Source organism: Manis pentadactyla, chromosome 13 (assembly GCF_030020395.1).
Source record: "Manis pentadactyla isolate mManPen7 chromosome 13, mManPen7.hap1, whole genome shotgun sequence".
Taxonomy (NCBI): domain Eukaryota; kingdom Metazoa; phylum Chordata; class Mammalia; order Pholidota; family Manidae; genus Manis; species Manis pentadactyla.
In genome coordinates, this window is record NC_080031.1 from 8143037 (window position 1) to 8154378 (window position 11342).

Here is an 11342-nt window from a genome sequence, read left to right on the forward strand (position 1 = left end):
GAAAGAATGTTGCATTTCATTAATGTCTTTTCTCCATATATTGAAATTATCATCTTTTTTCCTTTAATCTGTTGATATAGTGAATTGCATTGATTTATACTTGAATTTTGAGCCAGCCTTGTATTTCTAAGATAAATTTCTCTTAATCGTATGTGCTATCCTTTTTTTATATACTGCTATATTTGATTTCCTAATATTTTAAGAATTTTTGCAACTTATTCATGAATTGAGGAGACTTTTGTCTCATAAAATGCTTCAAGTTCTTTATTTTTAGTGCACCCAAGGCATCTTATATGGTAGACCACAGTTACTTGATTATTCACCTTTAGTTTTATATTTTCAAATTTTTCATGATAACTAACACTGTGTTGTATTTGTTTGCATATAAATCTCTGTGAAAATCTCTGATAATTTTTTCAATAAAATACCTTGAAGTAAGATTACTTGATCAAAGAGTGTGAGCATACGCAGCCCTCAACAAGTATTGCCAAGTGACTCTCCAATGAAGTGGCTCCAATTGTTATTTTCCAGCAACAAGGTCTGTTTCTGTTTAAGTAATCCTTACCAACATTGGTTATTATTCCTGAAAAGTATGTGTACTTACTCACTGAAAGGTGGAAAAATGGGTATTTTGTTGTTTTAATTCTAGTCTTAATTATCATGAATTTGAACATTTTGTCTAAGCTTATTAGCTACTGCAATTTCTCTCCAAGTGTCTATTTATGTCCTATGCTATTTCTAAATTTATAAGTTTATCATGTTCCTATTAACTTATTTCAATATTTTATAAATTCAGCATATAGATCCATTGGCTCTCATATAATTTTCAAATACTTGAATGCTTTATTTGCCTTTTAGATTGACTTCTAATACTTTATCATATATAGAAGTTTGTAATCAAGTTTCAGTAATAGTGATTGATTGTCAGGACATTCATTGTATAATTCATTACATCAATGATTTTTGAAGACCCAATATAGACAGAACAATCTTTAAAAGTAAGAACAAAGTTGGAGGACTTATACTTCTCAATTTCAAAGCTCATTTATTTTATATGTAATCAGGAGCGTTTTTTGTCTCACTTGAAGTATTTGGTCATACATAACTAAAAATGCTTTTATTTTCCTCCATCTATTATCTTCAACCATAGTTTAAAGTTTGTCATATCTGATGAAAATCTTCGTCATCTGGGACTGTAAATCAGCTAGAGTCACGCAAAAAAATCAAATTCAGTGGGGCATTTGATTCCTCTTTGTCTTCAGTGTGAGTTTCAGGCTGCCAATAGGAAGAAAACAGAATTTTAGCAATTGTTGATTATCTTTGAAGGATAGGATTATTGATGATTTTTACCTTTATGTTCAGAGATTTAAAAGGAAGTAGCATTCAAAATAGACGTAAAGCTAGCTCTTTTAGTAATAGTAATAGAAATTGCATGTATGGTAAAGTATGAAAACATTTTAACTTGAAGAGGAATGACATTTTGTATGCTTTGAAGTTGGGAGACGTCTTCTCTTTGGTGTCTTCTGAAGAGATTTTTGTGGATTGGGTCTTCTTAATTGGCATTCAAACTTTCACGAGTGTCTGGAGCAGCCTTTCATAGACCTGAGGTCTTGAGGAGGAAACTGCAGGGGAAACTTCTAATGCAACACAAGGGAGCAAAGCAGTGTTTTCTTGACTGAAGGGCTAGTGGATTGGAGAAGGCTGACATGTCCTTGAGAAGAGCCACAAAGCCAGCTTTTCTAGGCTTCTCTTCAGCAGGGTAAAAGGTGTGGCTGATTCGATGCACGAGCTGGCAAGACTAGGCACATGAAGTTAGGAGAGGAAGGGCTGAGGACACTGAAAACACTTGATCTTTCCCCACTGCCTACTCATCTCCTGTGGACGGACTCCCTAATGTGAGGGTCACTTCCAGGCTTCTTTTTCAAGCCTTGTGATCCACGCTGAGGGGTGCTGGAGGAAAGACACAGCCGACGGACTGACGTAAGAGGGCTAAAAGAGGATGACATGTCAGCGACACAAACAGTTTCTGCATCTGACTGGCTCTGAGTGTGAAAATGTCGGAGCTGGGCTCTGCCCTGAGAAGCTGAGGAGGTGTGATGTTAATGCTGATGACACAGATGGAGGCGGCAAGAAGCTTTGGCAGCAGCTTTTCCAGCACAGCTCCTGTCTTCTTCTGTGGGCCTATGATGGCTTGAGTAGCTGTTACAGAAACGTCTGAACACAGTTTCACCTCTAATCTTGTGGTTTCCAGTTGCTGCTCCAACTGTTCAAGGAGCTGGTGTGAGCTGATTCCTGAAGTTAGAATTTGTCCAACTCTTCGAGAGAGTGTTGGGTTGTGGTGAGGAAAGTGCTCAACTCTAAATTAGAATATTCTGATCACCTCACCATCTCCTTCAGCACACTGTGGATTCCGTGAGGCGAGAATAGCATTCACTTGTCTTGATATCACACAGCACAAAGTAAGGGATCAGTAACAGCTAAAAAAAAAGAGTGAGCAAACTCCTTTTAGGATAGCACTGGTTGCAAAGTTAGCTCTAAAATGTATTCTATGTAGTGTCAGTGATATCTGTATTTTCTTTTTCTTCTTTGACCACCTCTTGGGGTAGTCATTTGGTGTTATCAACATTTGGCGGAAAAAGTAATATCTTTTGACCTTCTGTGCAGTCATCAGAGTCAGAAAATTGCCTTGTAGCAAGAATGAGTATTGGCTTTTTTTCATTGACAACATGAGGGGTGGGCCTGTTCATCAGTTTTAGCCTAGTAATAAAGCCAGGCATTCCAGTCTGTCCACATTAATGTGTATTTAGAAGTTGGATTCAGAGAATTTTCCACTGGGGGAATTTCAAAGCTGTGACTTTTATCAGCCAAGAAAGTATCCAGTGGTATTGGAGAGAATAAAAGTAATGCCTCTGGGCTGATGTCACTTTGTACACCTCTGCTCTATTCCTAAGGGTTGGAAGTAAACACTTCCTGAGGGACAAAAAAAAAAAGAAAAAAGAAAAAAAAAGAATATCTTTATGGGAGGAAAGCATCAATAATATTGATTAGGAGAAATGCCTCCCTTCTTCCTCCTGCTGTGATCAACTTTGGAAATGAGTTTATTTTCTCATTGTTAATAATATTGTTCTATGGTTTCTTAGGAATGCTAAGGACTAGCACGCCTAGGTAGGGTAGTCAGCAATTCATATCTTTGGTCTCAAAGGGGTCCTCACCCTAGAGAGACAAAGTATATGAATTTTGTTATAGAATTTGATCCTTTAACTGTACCTGGTTACAAAGGGATACTGGTTAGAGATGATGAAGACCCAGGGGAAGAGATGCAACAGGTCCAAAACAGTGGATGAAATCTCAGAAACAAAGGTGTCACGGGGAAAAGAACATGCCAGGTCTTGGAGATTTAAATGAGATACTCCTCTGTTTTACTGGTCTTCCTGGGTCAATACTGAAGCGTTGTCCTCTAGACATTTCATGATGGTCAGGAAAATGCATGCTTTTAATCCAGGAAACCAACTCTTAGCCTGAGTCAATTTGTGGGGATGAAATGGATTTTAGAGGTAAAACACTATAGCTATATTTTAAAGCAGTGGAACAGATAGATTTTAAATGACTTACCCACTACTTAGTGCCCAAGTTATGATCAGAATCTAGTTTTCCAGTCCATTACTTCATTCATGGTACTTGCTGAGTTTCCACTTCACAAAGAGTTTATAATGTCACATAGATTTAAAAACATCTCTTAAAAGGAGGAGGAAGCATGACAGGAAGGCAGTGGGGTGGCTAAACACGGGTTTGCTAGCCTCGGTTTATGCCGGTGCCTAGCCGCATATAATCTCAGGTAAAATTTTAATTCTCTTCAAACGTAAGTTTCCTTTTCTGTGAAATGGGGGTAATCAGTGCACCTGCCTCAGGGTTATGAGATTTAAGTAGACAATGTGTGCAAAATGCCAAGCAGAGAGTCATTATTTTGTGTGCTTGTAGGAGATGATGACTTAGCACCCCTTGATTTATGCATTTGCTTCTGCGTCACTGGCATGCCTGCAACGGCTCTCTCCTTGGCTCAGCACTGGTTAGGTGCCCTCTTTTAACAAATTCATGATAATGGGACAACTGATAGGAAAGCTGAGTGATGACTTCAGTTATTTAATGATAAAATCATCAACACTTGGAACTTTAGAATTGGAGTGGTCCTTAGAGGGTATATAGCTCAGTGCTCTCTGAGGTAGAAATGCCTCCTGCATAAGACTCCAAAGTTAAAAACAAATCAAGCAATAAAAACAACCCATCTGGGTGTCTCATTCCCCTTTTTCACTTCCGTGCAACCTTGTTTATGTCACAGCTAGCGTTTAGTGAATGCGCCCTGTGTCCCAGGCACTGTGTTCTATGCTTGATGTATGTGGTCTCAGTTAACGGTCATGATAATCTTATAAATTTATATTTTCATCTGGTTTTTACAGTTCACAGAAATTCACAGAAACTAAGCAATATGCCTTTGAACACAGTGAAAGCACTGTGATTTTGAAGACTATTTGATAGACCAAGAATAAAGCAGGAATCATCCCTTCTAGAGCATGTATAGGTTCATTTTCCTCAAAATGCCTGTTTCTGATCAAACTGATGGATGAGATTGTACTAAGGTAATTTTAAGGAAGTTTCTCGCACAGTGCTTCACTATAACGCTTCCTTTAACCTGTGGATCGCCCTAACTTTGGTTCATGGTATGACATAAAGTTAAAGAAAAAAAGAGAAACACAATTTTGCTTTTTTACTATATATTTACATTTTTCGTACTTCTTTCCTCTCTGAGATGATGACTATAAGGGAGATGATGCCAAAGTGTTTGGGCAGAAACTCAAAGAATCTCGTCAATTATTTTGATTTCTGTAATTCTCCAAATATTTGATCTGATGTAACCCAAACATCTAGATAATTAACCAAAGCTGTGTCTACCCACATGGTAACCAAACTGTTCCTGAGCCATTTCAGCCAAACTGGTCAGCTCTGGATCCAAAATGACTATAATTTTTTGACCCTCGCCAATTCTGTCGTGGTTTGGTTGGAGCCAAAGGGCCCATCCGCCTGACTTAGTTCACTTCACCTTCTGAAGAAGCCTTGCTTCTCTCCTCGGGTTATTGTGTTCTGCTGTTTTGCCTACAAGTACTATCTAAATTTTAATATCTCCGTCTAGGAGTTTGGGCGAGGCGACCACGGTGAGCAGCCCCTGTGCGGGGCTTCTGCTGACCCCGCCACTGGGAAGGCTGCTTCCTCGGCACGGGATATTCAGACAGTCCATCTCCCACCCCCTGGCCTGAGATTTAAACACTTTCCCTCACATTCCCCTTCAGCCCCATTTTTTCATGCTATGAACATTGTTTAATCCCCTTCTACGCAGCACTCTTCGCTGCCTTGCCTTTTATCTACTCGTCAGTTTATCTCTTTTCTCTTCTTTGTGATTTTTTATCCTTGACATTAGGGTGAAGATTTTTTTTTTTTCTTTGAAAACGTCTTCTGGCAATCCTCTGCCCTTTCGTTCTGCTTGGATCGGAGCACCCTGTCATTTCTTTGTGGTCCTTTGTTTTATTTTTGCTTTGGCATCACTAGAAATGACGGTGTCTCACTTGGTAATGTGTGCCATGAAGTTCTCACGAGCTGCTGTATCCTTCTCCTGGCCACGGACAGAAGAAACTCAAATTCCTCTGACGTTGCTGCATTGGGGCTGATCCCTGCCCCAGTCAAGGTTACTGACCAGATTTCAGCAATGATCCCTCTCCATGCTTTTCCCGACAAAGCTTTGCATGCATTTTACTTCACCTGGATAGGGGTCTTGTGGCTCTTTGTATTGTGGTTTAACATTCTTCAGTAACTATTCAATTGCTCTTGAATACTTACAGCCAGCTCAGCCTTTCTTAGGTGACCCTTGTGGGTCCCTCGTCCTGACCCATCGCTCCCCCGCCACACCCACCCCAGCCCAGCCCCTACACCATGCTTTTCTTCCCTCCCATGAGTTTGTAGCATGGAATCATGGTGCAGTAAAAGGAACATTAGCTGGGTTAGAAGGAAGAGAGCCTTCAAGCTCTGCCTTGTATGTGTGACACCGGGCAAATTGTAGCACTTCCTTGGGCTTTTGCTTCTTCCTTCTAAACTCATGGACTAGATCAGATTCACTGAGGGGCCTTCCCTGCTGGGGAGACATATAGTAAAATGTTAGGGTTGTCAAAGCCCCGGAGTATGCTGCCCAGTAGAAAGTTAGCCGAGTCAGTTTGTAGTATTCCATGATGACACAGTTACAATCACCTTGACTTTCGACCAAGTAGACTGATGATTTTTCTACAACACCCTTGTCAAGACTACGCTAAGGGACAGTGAAATGATTTAACCAATTTTTCTTATGACCATTTCCAACAATTTTTTATTGTTCGGCCCATCCCTGACTAATGAAAAAGAGCTTCTTTTAAGAAGTCATTCATTCACTCATTCCCTAATTTGTTCACCAAAGGACTATGCTAGACATTTTCCGTATCCTCAAAAGAACTTACACTCAAGTTAACTTCATTTTTATCAATTAAAGTCTATTTAGAAAACAGGATAAAAAGTAACAGTCCTTATGTTATTTTAGAAAGCAGATTATTTTTTTAAAACCTTATAAAATAGTCATTTAATTTGGAATGATTCCTTCAGGCTGGCTCTAGATTCCCATGTAATTGGTATAATTCAGTTCATTGGGATCAATATGATGGGTTTACTTGGAAATACTGACCTCACTAGAATCTCAATATACTTGGAGAAAGTTACTTTTTATTATTGATAGGATGAAGAATTGGCTAAATAGGTGTATAATTATGACACTAAGGATTATAAGAGATTTTATGTTTAAGGTAGATTTTTCTTAGACCTCTTTATAAGTAGAAAGGAGAATTCAGTCGAGACTGTATGCAAAATTTTCACTGATGGTAAGGCATCATTACTATTACCACCTAGGTGCTGAGATTTGGTGGTATGTGTGGGAGGAATAAAACTGTCAGATTTGCCTGCAGAGTACTAGATAATCAACTTTTCAATTATTGGGACAGAAGTCTCACCCATGCATGCAACACCTGATACAGAAGGCATCCTTCCTTCCTTGGATAAAGGAGAGCTACTTACATACATAGTATTGTAGAATTAGAGAGCCAGGAGTGATTTTAATGGGCCAATGGCACATTTTCAGGACATAAAACTGGCTTTGAAAGGAAATGATCCAAATAAGAGAGAGAAAAGAAGTAAGATCATCAGAAAGATATCAGGTGAAAAGATTCCTTGCCTAAGTGGAGAGTAACTAAATAACCATAAGATCATTATATTTGACAGTACTTTCAAAAATAAAGCAAAATTAAGCCCCACATGGCTCTCTTTCTGCCACTCACCCCCAACTGCCCCCTGCATGCTTGCTGCACCATACTCTCTCTCAGGCGAGGATCCCCCCACTCCAGCGAGACACACCCACAGCTTTTTTGCTGACTCCTGCTTCTGAGCCTACGTCCTCATCTTTTCTCACCAGCTTGAATGTTCTCATTTCTAACTGGGTCTCTACAACTCACCCTTTCCTATAAATACCCTTGCAGAGTATTCCTTTATTTGGATTTTTAAACATCCTTCCCAGATATTCATCTCATCATGCCCACTAGACCTCAAGTCCTGGGGGACACAGAATCAGCCCCCCTCTTCAGTTTTATTGCCACCTTTACTTTTACGTGTCCTGTCTTCTGAGCAGTTGGTGGGCAGTATTTTGCACAGAGAAGCAAAGTTACGAGGAAAGCAGTTAAGTTTCAGCAAGATGAAACCCCAGGCTGTTTGACACCTTACAATGCCTGCTAGTAGAAAGGAAAACATATTTGGGGGTGACATTTGATCCCCTCATATACTAGAAATACAAGGGAGGCTAAATGTCTACCAAGTTGTAGGTTTACTTACAGACAAGCTTTCCATGGCCGTGATTTGTGCTTTGTCTCATAAAGAATTCATTTGTAAGATGCTGATGGTCTCAGCTCTGGCTGGTGGCCAGCTCCAGGAAGTGTGGTTCACAAGCCGTCAAGGACCGTGCATACTCCACATTCCATGGGTAATGCAATTCTGGACCCAAATCGATTCCAGAAGTCTGGTCTTCCAAGAGGGCCAATGCTCTGAGATGGTTGCACGGTCCCCTCCTGGCTCCCCCCTGCCCACCACCCCAGTCAGCCTGGAAGGGTTAAACAGCCAATCAAGAAGCTAAGCGAGCAGTTTGGTGAGACCAAAGGTACAGAGATCTGAACAAGTTGATGAGCTTGGCAGCTTGTGTTTGAAGAATTTGTTTCATGTTTTGGATCAAGTCTGGGAATTTATCCTTCAAAATTCCTTAGATTTAGTAACATGTCAATGCACTGTGTTAATGCAAGGAGTTTTCTTTTTCTTTTTTCTTTTCTTTCCTTTCTTCCTTTTTTTTTAAGGTTAAAAGCCGCCTTCCTTTTTAAGTATGAGTAATCCATCCAAATCCTGCCTAAGGGAACAAAAGGGGTGCTGGTAATTTTCTCTTTCATGAAATGCAGAGACTTCCTCTCTGTCCTCTCCAAGTACTATTCTATGAACTGAAGGGAAATAACACTCGTCGCCACTGAAAAGGAGATTATGCAAAATGAGAAGGTAAAGCCAATCACCATAATACACATACAAATACCAGCTTAATTCCTTGCACTGGAGAGCCCTGTGCCTTTTCTTTCCAGATGTGGGTGTACATCCACACCTACCTTATTTTTTTTCTTTTTTAATTCCATTCTCTGGTATTTTGAAGAGCTCACAGAGAATCCCCAGGAGGAGCGTCATGCACGCCAGCTATGTGCTTCAGGTCTTATTAAACTCTCCTCTGTCCCTTAAATATGGAGCATCTTCACTAAATCACCTCACAGGGAACACCAAAACCCACAAGATTTTTCTGTTTTTTGTGTTTTTTTTGGTGAAAATTAACCAAACAGAAAAGGATGAGAAGCAGAGGCTGAGAAGAACATCCCAAACAGAAGAAATAGTTGGGCCACACTGTGTTTGGAGAATTACAGGCAGCTCCGTGTGACAAAATATCTAACGTCATTACCGCTCACAAAATACTCTATGCCAAGCACTGGGCAATGTACACTGTGGACATTATTTCTTCTTATTACCTCATAGCTTCTGTGAAGAAAGTTTATCTCTAGTTTATAAATATGGACCCTGAAATTGGGAGTGGTAAATCATTTGCTCCAGGTCAGACATTCAGTGAGGGAGAGATAGGGTATTCAAATCCAGGTATATCTTGTTTCAGTGCTCCTGGGGGTGAGGAATGGTAGGATAAGGGGCTGTGCCTGTGTAGCTCTGTGGGAGTCAGATGCCAGACAAAGGAATGTGCAATTTATCCTGTAGGCGATATGTGATGGGAAAAGAGTAAAGGCTTTGTGGAGGATATGATTAGATTAGCATTTTCGAAAGATTACTTTGTTGGCCATGTGGCAGATAAACCAGAAGAGGTGTGATTCCATTTTTTAATTTAATATTCATCTCATTCTACTTTATATGAAAGTCAGTAGTTTTTGCAATTATTTGTCTGGGGAATAGAGACTGTGTTTAATTCTTTATCACTCTCGTAGCTTATGAGAATGAATGAATGAATGAATGATATTAATTTAGGAAGTTTCTCTGTATAGCAAGGACACCAAATAACCACTTACCTGATTCCATTTGCCGGCCCCTAAAAGATATATCTTCAAAGAAATGAAAAATGGGCACTAACTTTGGGAAGAAGTCTTATGACTTGTGAAAATACAGCTAATACTAAGAGATAGATCGCTGAAGTGAAAAAACTCTAGAATTTAGGAGACGTGGATTTGAAGGACAGCTCTCTCACCTGTTAGGTGTGCTGCAGCAAATCTCTTTGCCTTTCTAAGCTAGAATTTTCTCATCTCTATGGTGAGAATAATCTTTGACCAGGACACTAGTGATTCAGAGAAAGCTTAGTGGGGAGATTCTGGGTACTAGTAATGTTAGATTTCTTGATCTGGACAATGGCTATATGGGTGCATTCATCCTGTGAAAAGTCATCAATTACAAATTTATGTGTACGCTGTTTCTGTATAAGTTTTATATTTCAGTAAGAAAGTTTGTTAAGGAAAATCAAATAAGGGAAACCGGATCTAACTTCATTTAGGGTGTTTCTGGTTTGGGTACCCAATGCCAGACATTTAGTGGTCATTATTATTGGTCATATGAAAGACCTTGAGAAGGGTATGAAAAGACAGGTCACAGAAGGTGGAGTTCATAATGTACTGTATCTTGACTGTGCAGTTACATGGGTGATTTATTTGTTGAAAGCCATAGAGTTGCATACTTTAAAGGCACATTTTACTGTTTGTAAAATACCTCAATAAAGTTGATTTGAAAAGAAAAAAGTTATAAAACAAAAAATGATGACTCTACCTCAAAGTTAATTATTATTATTCCATCAAGGACACTATAAACAAAATCAACAGAACGACACCTAGGATCAGATGGGTAATAGGCTGGGAAAGATATTTCAATGCCAAAAATGAAATGATAAAGTTAATGTCTAGAATAGTCGAAGAACTTTGCTCATCAACAATATAAATGGCAAACTCAATAAAAAATGGGAACGGTAGTGAGTTTGAAATTCACAGAGGGGAAAATTCAACTAACTAACAAATATATATGGAAATCCTCACCCTCACTAGTAATTAGAAAAAATAAAAATCAAACTAGCAATGCAATAATAGTTTATATCCATCAGAGTGGTAAAAATTAGAAAGTAATTCAATACCTAATATTTGACTGGAATGAGGGAGTGAGAATCTCCACAATCCTCATAGTAATAAAGACTGATACAGTCATTCTAGAGATGAATCTGGCAGTATTTCAATCCATAAATATTTGAGTGCTAACAATGGGCCAGAAACTCCCTGAGATGCTGGGGAAATATGCAGTGAGTGAAAAAAGCATATAAAAATATTTGCCTTCAGCAAGCCTATGGTCTCCTGAGGAGAAAAGACAACAAACACAATTAAAAAGTAAAAATAAGGATTGTCAGGTGGTGACAAACAGTTTGGAGAAAAGAAAGACAGTACAAGAGGGTAGAGCATGGCTTGAGGGAAAAGGAGCAGCTATAATTTTTAATTTGGCGGCTCAGGAAGATTTCATCGAGAAGAAGATGCTTGAGCAAAAACCTGTGAGAGATAAACCATGTCAACCTGGAGAAGAGAGGCCCAGGCAGAGTGAAGGGCGACCACGACCACTGGAATTAGAGCAATGATGCCTAAGATGTTCAAAGAACAGAAGGTTGTTGTGGCTTGATC

General features: G+C 39.3%; 1 long non-coding RNA gene across 3 annotated transcripts; it reads right to left on the reverse strand.

Moving 5' to 3' along the window:
• Positions 1 to 1202: 1202 nt before the first annotated feature.
• On the reverse strand, positions 1203 to 9001 carry LOC130680345 (uncharacterized). Of its 3 annotated transcripts, none has more exons than XR_008993322.1 (3): positions 8757 to 9000; positions 7948 to 8509; positions 1203 to 1275 (listed from the first exon to the last, which is right to left on the reverse strand). It is a non-coding gene; the product is annotated as an uncharacterized LOC130680345 (long non-coding RNA). The 3 variants fall into 3 exon arrangements; XR_008993323.1 differs by lacking the exon at positions 1203 to 1275 and adding an exon at positions 5997 to 7847 and having other exon boundaries at positions 8757 to 9001; XR_008993321.1 differs by lacking the exon at positions 1203 to 1275 and adding an exon at positions 5997 to 7844.
• Positions 9002 to 11342: the final 2341 nt, after the last annotated feature.